General features: G+C 39.3%; 1 long non-coding RNA gene across 1 annotated transcript in view; it reads left to right on the plus strand.

Moving 5' to 3' along the window:
- The window catches only part of LOC132812001 (uncharacterized), a 44346-nt gene extending 37735 nt beyond the window's left edge, over positions 1 to 6611 (plus strand). Inside the window, exon 3 of the long non-coding RNA XR_009643442.1 lies at positions 6539 to 6611. This is a non-coding gene — a long non-coding RNA (uncharacterized LOC132812001). The remainder of the gene's footprint in view (positions 1 to 6538) is intronic.
- Positions 6612 to 7407: the final 796 nt, after the last annotated feature.

The raw sequence follows: 7407 nt of genomic DNA on the forward strand, positions 1-7407 counted from the left end.
CTTGGCTGACACCATCTTCGGTGAGACTGTGTACCTCAATTAAATAATCCATATTGTCTCAATAAGGCCCATTAATACCATTTCTCTATCAGGCTGGGTGTTCATTCACCAACACCTGTCGTTCAGCCGGGTAAACGGTTCAGGTTTGGTTTCTGTCAGTTCCCTTTGTTGCTCCCTACTGTCTAGCCACGTTGAGCTTTGATGCCGAGCGGTGCCATGGACACGGCCTTCTGGGCCTTACAGGGCAGTGGGTCATCCCACCCATTGCCGTCCCTCTGTCCATACGTGGGCGCTTCACCATCTAACCTGTTCTACCCAGTGTCACCATCCTCACTGCCTTCTGAGGAGAGCGGGGCACTAGGTACATCCCCCACTGTGACTACCAGCTGGCCCTTTGGCTTTAAGGCCTCACGTCTGAGAGGCACCACCTTCACTTGTTCCTGTTCCCCATAATAATGTAACACATTCTGTCCTTCCAGGAATAACACAGAACAAAATGTGAATTTGGTTTTACTTGAAATATTTATAACTTGACATTCACTTTACAGATCTATAGAGGTGAGAATTGTACTGTGATTATTTAAGTGAATTTAACATGATCATACAGTGAAAATAACTCTTAACGTCAACGACAATGAATGAACTGAATAATATGTGATCATTTGTACCAGTTCTTGCAATGAAAATTCGATTTTATTTTAATGCTTGTCACCCATTACACCATGGGCATTGTTATTAGGGAATAAAGTAATGGAAGGATATCAGAGAAAATAAATAGACTTTAATTTTAGCTTCACTGCAATAATGAACCAAAACAATATTTGGAAATATGGTTAAACTACATAACAAAGTTTCCAGTGTCATTATTGACATGAAAACTATTTTAGTTTGCAAGTTGTTTTGCTCTAAGAATAATTGGAAATGAATTGTGATTATGAATTGACCATTTAAAATGTACTTTGAAGAGAATAATTAGATATATTTTTGGAGGAAATTAGGGAAGGAAATAAATATGTATACATTGGTATTAATAGTTTTAAAATGTTTGGAGGTTGACTGGGATTATTTGATTGAGAGAGGCTGCATGATTATAAAGACTAATTCACCTTTTTCATTGCATTGTTGGTTTCACTAGAATCTGTTGTGGTCTAAGCTCTTGTTGTGTGCAATGGACTGTCACTAATATCTTCATTAACCTGCGAGTCTCAGATCAGGTTCCTTTGTCTGTAAGTCAGTCTGTAAGTGCGCGACACACCTGCTTTTCTGAGGGGAAACAGAGACTCTTTTCAAAGGAAATAAGTGGCAGTTCACACACCATCGGCAGGGAAGTGTTTTTCTGAAGAATTTCATTGTCTATCTATAAACCGATGGTATCTGTGTTTGTCAGTTTGTGGAGGATTCAGCCCCTTTGTTCTCAGCTGTTTTTATACAAGCAGTTGTTTCATTATGTCTTTGCCAAGAATGTTGTTTACTTTCCCCTTTTACTGTGATTGTGCAGGTTAGAATATTCTGTGAATCAATAATGTTCAGTAACTGAACATTGAATAGTTTAGACTCTAACAGAGCAGTTGCCTTGTTTTCAGCTAATTATTCATTTTTTTATTTCCTGGTTGTGTTGAATGTTACAGAAACAGGCTCTGAGCAATGTTTCCATTCACTTGTGTTGGAGTCACTGACAGCCACGTGGTCAGTCAGTTTCAGGCTGAGGGATCAGTTTCTCTGTCCTATTAGATGGTGGTCACTTGCTCAGTTTCCGATGGCTCACCTCAGCGTCAGTCCATCAGCTGCTGAAACCCTGCATCCAGCATTTGTTCCCTCTCACCATGACTATTCCAATACAGTCCCAGCTTGTCTCCCACATTCTACCTCCATTACCTCATGATCACCTCAGATTCTACTGTCTGTGTCCTTGCAGCAAGTTGTGTCAGACACCTACCTCAGTTTTAACCTGATCTACATTATGTTCAGAAAGATATTTTCAAAATTTGGTTCACTGCTTTTAAACCTACCCGTGCCTTCACCCTGTCCTCCCTGCGTAGTTCCACACCTCCCTGGGGTATCTGCACTTATCCAATTCCAGCTGTGTGAGGGTTTCTTACTTTGTTCTCCTCCCTGTTGGTGGCTTTAGTTTCTGTTGCCTTGAACCTAAACTTGGTCATTCTCTTCCCCCATTCCCTTCAACACTCCTTAATTCTCCCTGTTTGATCAAGGTTTTGGTTCCCACCCTTTGTAGCTCGGGAACAGTCCTGTGGTATCATTGCTGAACTGTTAATGCAGAGACCCAGTGAATATTCTGGGGTCCCTCATTCGAATCCCACCACGACAGATGTGGAACTTGAATTTAATAATCATCTAGAATTATGAGTCTATTGATGAAATTATTCTCGATTGTCAGGAAAAACCCATCTGGGTCACTGATGTCCTTTACGGAAGGAAGCTGCCATCCTGACCTGGTCTGGCCTACATGTGACTCCTGACCCACAGCAATGTGGTTGGCTCTTATTTGCCCTCTGGGTAATAATGCTGCCCACAGCCAGTGGCACCTACATCCAGTGAATGAATTTTAAACAAAGATCTCAGTCCTTGGATCATGTGAGAGAGAAGCAGAAGGTGACCATTCGGCCCCTCGAGCCCAACCATTCAATAAGACCAGGCCTGATCTGTTAGTGATTTGTATTCCATCTCCCCTCAACGTCCCTTAACAAGAATCTATCAACTTGTGTCTTAAAATACTCAGTGAGCCCACCTTCTGGGCAGAGAGTTCCAAATTTGCACAGCCCTCTGATGGGAAACAAATATCATCATCGCTGTCCTGAAAGGGTGAACCCAATTTTAAAGCAGTTCCCTCTAGTTCAGGAATGACCCACAAGTGGAAACATCCTTTCCACATCCACCTTATCAAACCATTCAGGATGTTAGATACTTCAGTCATGTCACCCCTCACTCTCCCAAACTCTAACTGTAACAAACCTATCCTGTCCAACCGATCCACATTTTATTTCTGTCACTCCGGGTGTGAGTGGGGTTGAAATGTTATGTTATGTTTATTATGCAGTGAATGTGTTGCTTCACTGTGTGGGGTCTAAGAGTCAACATGAGCCATACTAGCTTCCCTGTCTCACTGTATTACATATATCTTACATCACTGTCGTGTTTCCATCCCTCCCTACCTCATCGAACTAAAAAGAATGACAGAGATCGAGAAAAGTTGTTAGAAAATTTGTTGTTGCATAAAAGGTATTTGATCTGTTTGTAGAGATTGCATTGTAATTGTAGTAACCAGTTAATTAAAAGTTACTGACAAAATATTTTAAGAGGATCTACTGTTGGTGGTGGAAATGCTGCTGGTTCATATAAGAGAGGGCTGGGGTGAATACTGTACTTGGTTTTGATGAGAAAGTTGAGCAAGGTCAGATTCTTTTATCTTTTTCAATAAGGGGCAGAGATTGCAGCTAGGACAGTGTGGAGCTGTTTTGATCTTGCAGACATTATAATAATATATATTTGATGTGATGTGGGTGTCACTGGCTGAGCCCAGCATTTCTTGCCCATCCCTAGTTGCCCTTGAGAAATTGGTGGTGAGCTGTCTTCTTGAGCCGCTGCAGCCTACCTGCTGTGGGTATACAGCACAATACCTTTGGGGTGGGGATTTCCAGGATTTTGACCCAGCGACAGTGAAGGAACAGCTATATTTTTCCAATTCGGGGTGATTAGTACCTTATAGGGGAACTTGAAGATAGTTGTCTTTCCATCTAGCTGCTGCCCTTGTCCTTCTCGATGGAAGTGGCCATGGGTTTGAAAGGTGCTGGTAGTGAATTCCTGCAGTGCATCTTGTAGATAGTATACACTGCTGCTACGGAGCATCAGTGGTGGTGGGGGGGGGGGGGTGGATACTTGTGGATGCTGTGCCAATCAAGCGGGCTGCTTTGTTCTGGATGGTATCAAGTTTCTTGAGTGTTGTTAGGGCAGCACTATCCAGGCAAGTGGGGAGTATTCCATCACACTCCTGACTTGTGTCTGGTAGCTGTTGGACAGGCTTTCAGGAGACAGCAGTTGAATTACTCTTGTAGCCACTGTGTTTATGTGGTGAGACCAATTCAGTTTCTGATCAATGATTATTCCCAGGATGTTGATAGTGGGTGTTCAGTGATGGCAACACCATCGAATGTCAAGGGATGGTGGTTAGATTATTTCTTATACGTGATGGTCATTGCCTGCATTGTGTGGGATGTATGTTACTTGCCCCTTGTCAGCCCAAACCTGGATATTGTCCAGATCTTGTTGTACTTGGACTTGGACTGTTTCAGTACCTGCGGAGGGAATTAATTATTAACGTTCAATAACCATGAAATTATGCAAATTCCTTTTTCTATCAAATGTCATGGACTGTATCTTGTGGTCACTCTGATATTCACTTTGGTTATCTCCTTACTCTCTTCCTGATTCAGACACAAATGTTGGATCATCGATCAGGATAAAATTACAGAAATTTCTCCTTCTTCAAAGTGCACTGATAGATTTTCAAAATCTAAGTGTTGCTAACATCTAATTATTGTTCAGTTCAGTAGGGGGTATAAATGTGTAATAATGGCTCAGTACATGAAGTAATGTGAAGATATGGCAGTGTACAAACTCACAATGATTGTGAATATCAATTTTTATTTTAACCATATAAACACAGTTGAATTGTTTTAATTATATTTGACTTCAATGCTCACATTCATTGTATTTCTGATCACAATAAGAGTGAACTATTTCTTGTGACAAAATTATTTAAAATTCATGTCACTTTTTTATGAACACAAAATAGAATCAACACCCGTTTGTTCTCTCCTTTACCCATCACAGTCAAGTTTGAATTGTACAATGCTAGCTTGATACAGCACGGAAACAGGCCATTCAGGCAGCCCGGCCAGGTTCCCTAAACTAAACTAGCCCCATTTTGTTCCATATCCTTCTGGACGTTTTCTATCCATGTAACTGTCCAAAAGTCTTTTAGATGTTATAATTGTACCAGCCACCGCCTTTCCTCTCACAGCTCATTCCATGTGAGCCAAACACACTTTGTGAAAAAAGTTGCCCCTCAGATCCCTTTTAAATCTTTCCCCCTTACCTTAAATGTAATTTACACTGTAGAATCTTTATGACTGCAAAGTTATTAAAAGTTGAGAGGTACTTAGAAGCAGCATAATAACATTCATAGTTTAGTCAGTGAACGGAAGCAAATAAATTCAAGATATTGTGAACATTACAATGAACAACAGATACAAGTTGAGAAAATGTTGGATTGAAAAACAATTCAGTAGACACTTAGATATTTTCTAATCAACTCTGAGGTGCTTTGACACATCTCTGTTGAAGGTTGGAATTGAATCCATACCTCCTGGTCTTTCAGTACAGACATTACCAGAGCCCTACATAATGTTCCTATGCAAGAAGGGCAGAACTATAATCACATACTTACTGTGGTTACTCACAGGGAAAACTGCTCAAATATTTATTGTGATAATCAGACTGGGTTGTATTCGACAATTCCAGTGTGTAATGGACTGATAAAAGGAATTAGTAATTTCTAAAAATGTTGGAACGAAGCGACAATGATCTTAAACAAATATAAATCTCATGATAATCAAGTAATTAAATATGTTTGAAGCAGTTATTTATGTACTCAAAATTAAACTGCTTTGTAATGCACATGACTTGGAAATAAAGCATTAGTCATTCAATGTGACTATTAAGCGAAAGATAATTTCCCTCATTTTCACAAAATTGTGATTTCTAAGAATTCAAGATTTATTGTAAAGAATAGAGCAAACATTTGTTAATTCTGGTTTGTATACACAAGAAACACGTGAAATTAATACAATGTTTAACATGAAAAATACTTAGCTCTTATTGTAATAATCAGAAATATAGAAATGTTAGCATTGAAATGAAATACAATCAATACAAGAACGCAAAAAACTGTGGATACTGGAAATCAGAAACAAAAATAGCTGATAACAAATTTAAGAATGATGAGAAACCCCTTATTGCAATGTAATTGTACAATATGTTGGAAAGAACTGAAATATTGATGTGAAAACTAGTTAGCCATCTCTTAATTGATAAGACTGATTAATAATCATTTAATTAATATGAGAATTCAAATGAAAGAGAATGAGATAGTTACTATGAGTGTTGGGTGAGAAAACTTTGCTTGATTGCAGGTGTGTTGACCTGAAACGAGTGTAAATATTTCATCATGATACTGGCACTAAGAAATAATAGATTCAACTCTCATGATGGTGTGATAATTGAAATTACAATTAAAGAATAATTAATGTTAGAACTCAACACTTAAAATGATTCAATATTTTCAAGCAGTTTGTACTAGATATTCAATAAGATCAGTAAACTGAGAATTAAAATATTGGGTTAATTTCAAAACAAAAATCACACCTTCAGAGATTATTCATCAGAATAGTTTTGTCATTGAAAGAAACCTCATTTATTCAAGAATTCTGCATTTTCCTCATTTTCTGTCTTTTTCCCACAGGGATCTGCACTGGAACCCTTCTGTTTGCGGGACAAATATATGTAAGTGACATGGATTAAAATCTAATTTGGTGAGTTAATAAGTTTGCAGATGATACAAAGTTCAGTGCAGTTGTGGATAATGTAGAGGGTTGTCAAAGAATGCAGCAGGAAAAAGATAAATTGCAGATATGGGCAGAGAAATTAAAGGCAAAGTTTAATCCATACAACGGTGAGGTGTTTCACTTTGGGAGCTCAAATATTAAGGAAAAGTAGGTAATGGCAGGACCCTGAACAGCTTTGTTGTTCAAAGGGATCTTGGCATTCAAGACCATGGCTCCCTGAACGTGACCATGCAAGTAGATAGGGTGGTCAGGAAGGCAAATGGCATGCTTGCCTTTATTGGTCAGGGAACTGGTTACAAGAGTCAGGATGGCATGTTGCAACTTTATAAGACTTTGGTTAAGGCATACTTAAAGTATTGTATTCACTCCTATTCGCCACATTATAGGACGGGTATGGAGGCTTTGGAGAGGTACAGAGGGCTTTACCAGGATGCTGCCTGGATTTGGAGACGTGAGAAAAAACTCAGGTTGCTTTTTTGTGGAGTAGCGGAGGATGGAGGAAGAATTGATGCAAGTCTATACAATCAGGAGATACGGAAATAGGGCTGACAGTCAAAATGGTTTTTCCCAGAGTTGAAACGTCAAAAGTATGTGACATGCGTTTAAGGTTAGGGGAGACAGTTCAAGGGGCATGTGAGGGGCAATTTGTTTTTTACAAAGGGAGTGGTAGGTGTCTGGAATGAACTTCCAGGGTTGGTGGTAGAGGCAGATACATTAGGGCTTTTTAAATGTCATTTAGATAATTTGGAAGGATATGGACCAAGGT

Source organism: Hemiscyllium ocellatum, unplaced genomic scaffold (assembly GCF_020745735.1).
Source record: "Hemiscyllium ocellatum isolate sHemOce1 unplaced genomic scaffold, sHemOce1.pat.X.cur. scaffold_2510_pat_ctg1, whole genome shotgun sequence".
Taxonomy (NCBI): Eukaryota; Metazoa; Chordata; class Chondrichthyes; order Orectolobiformes; family Hemiscylliidae; genus Hemiscyllium; species Hemiscyllium ocellatum.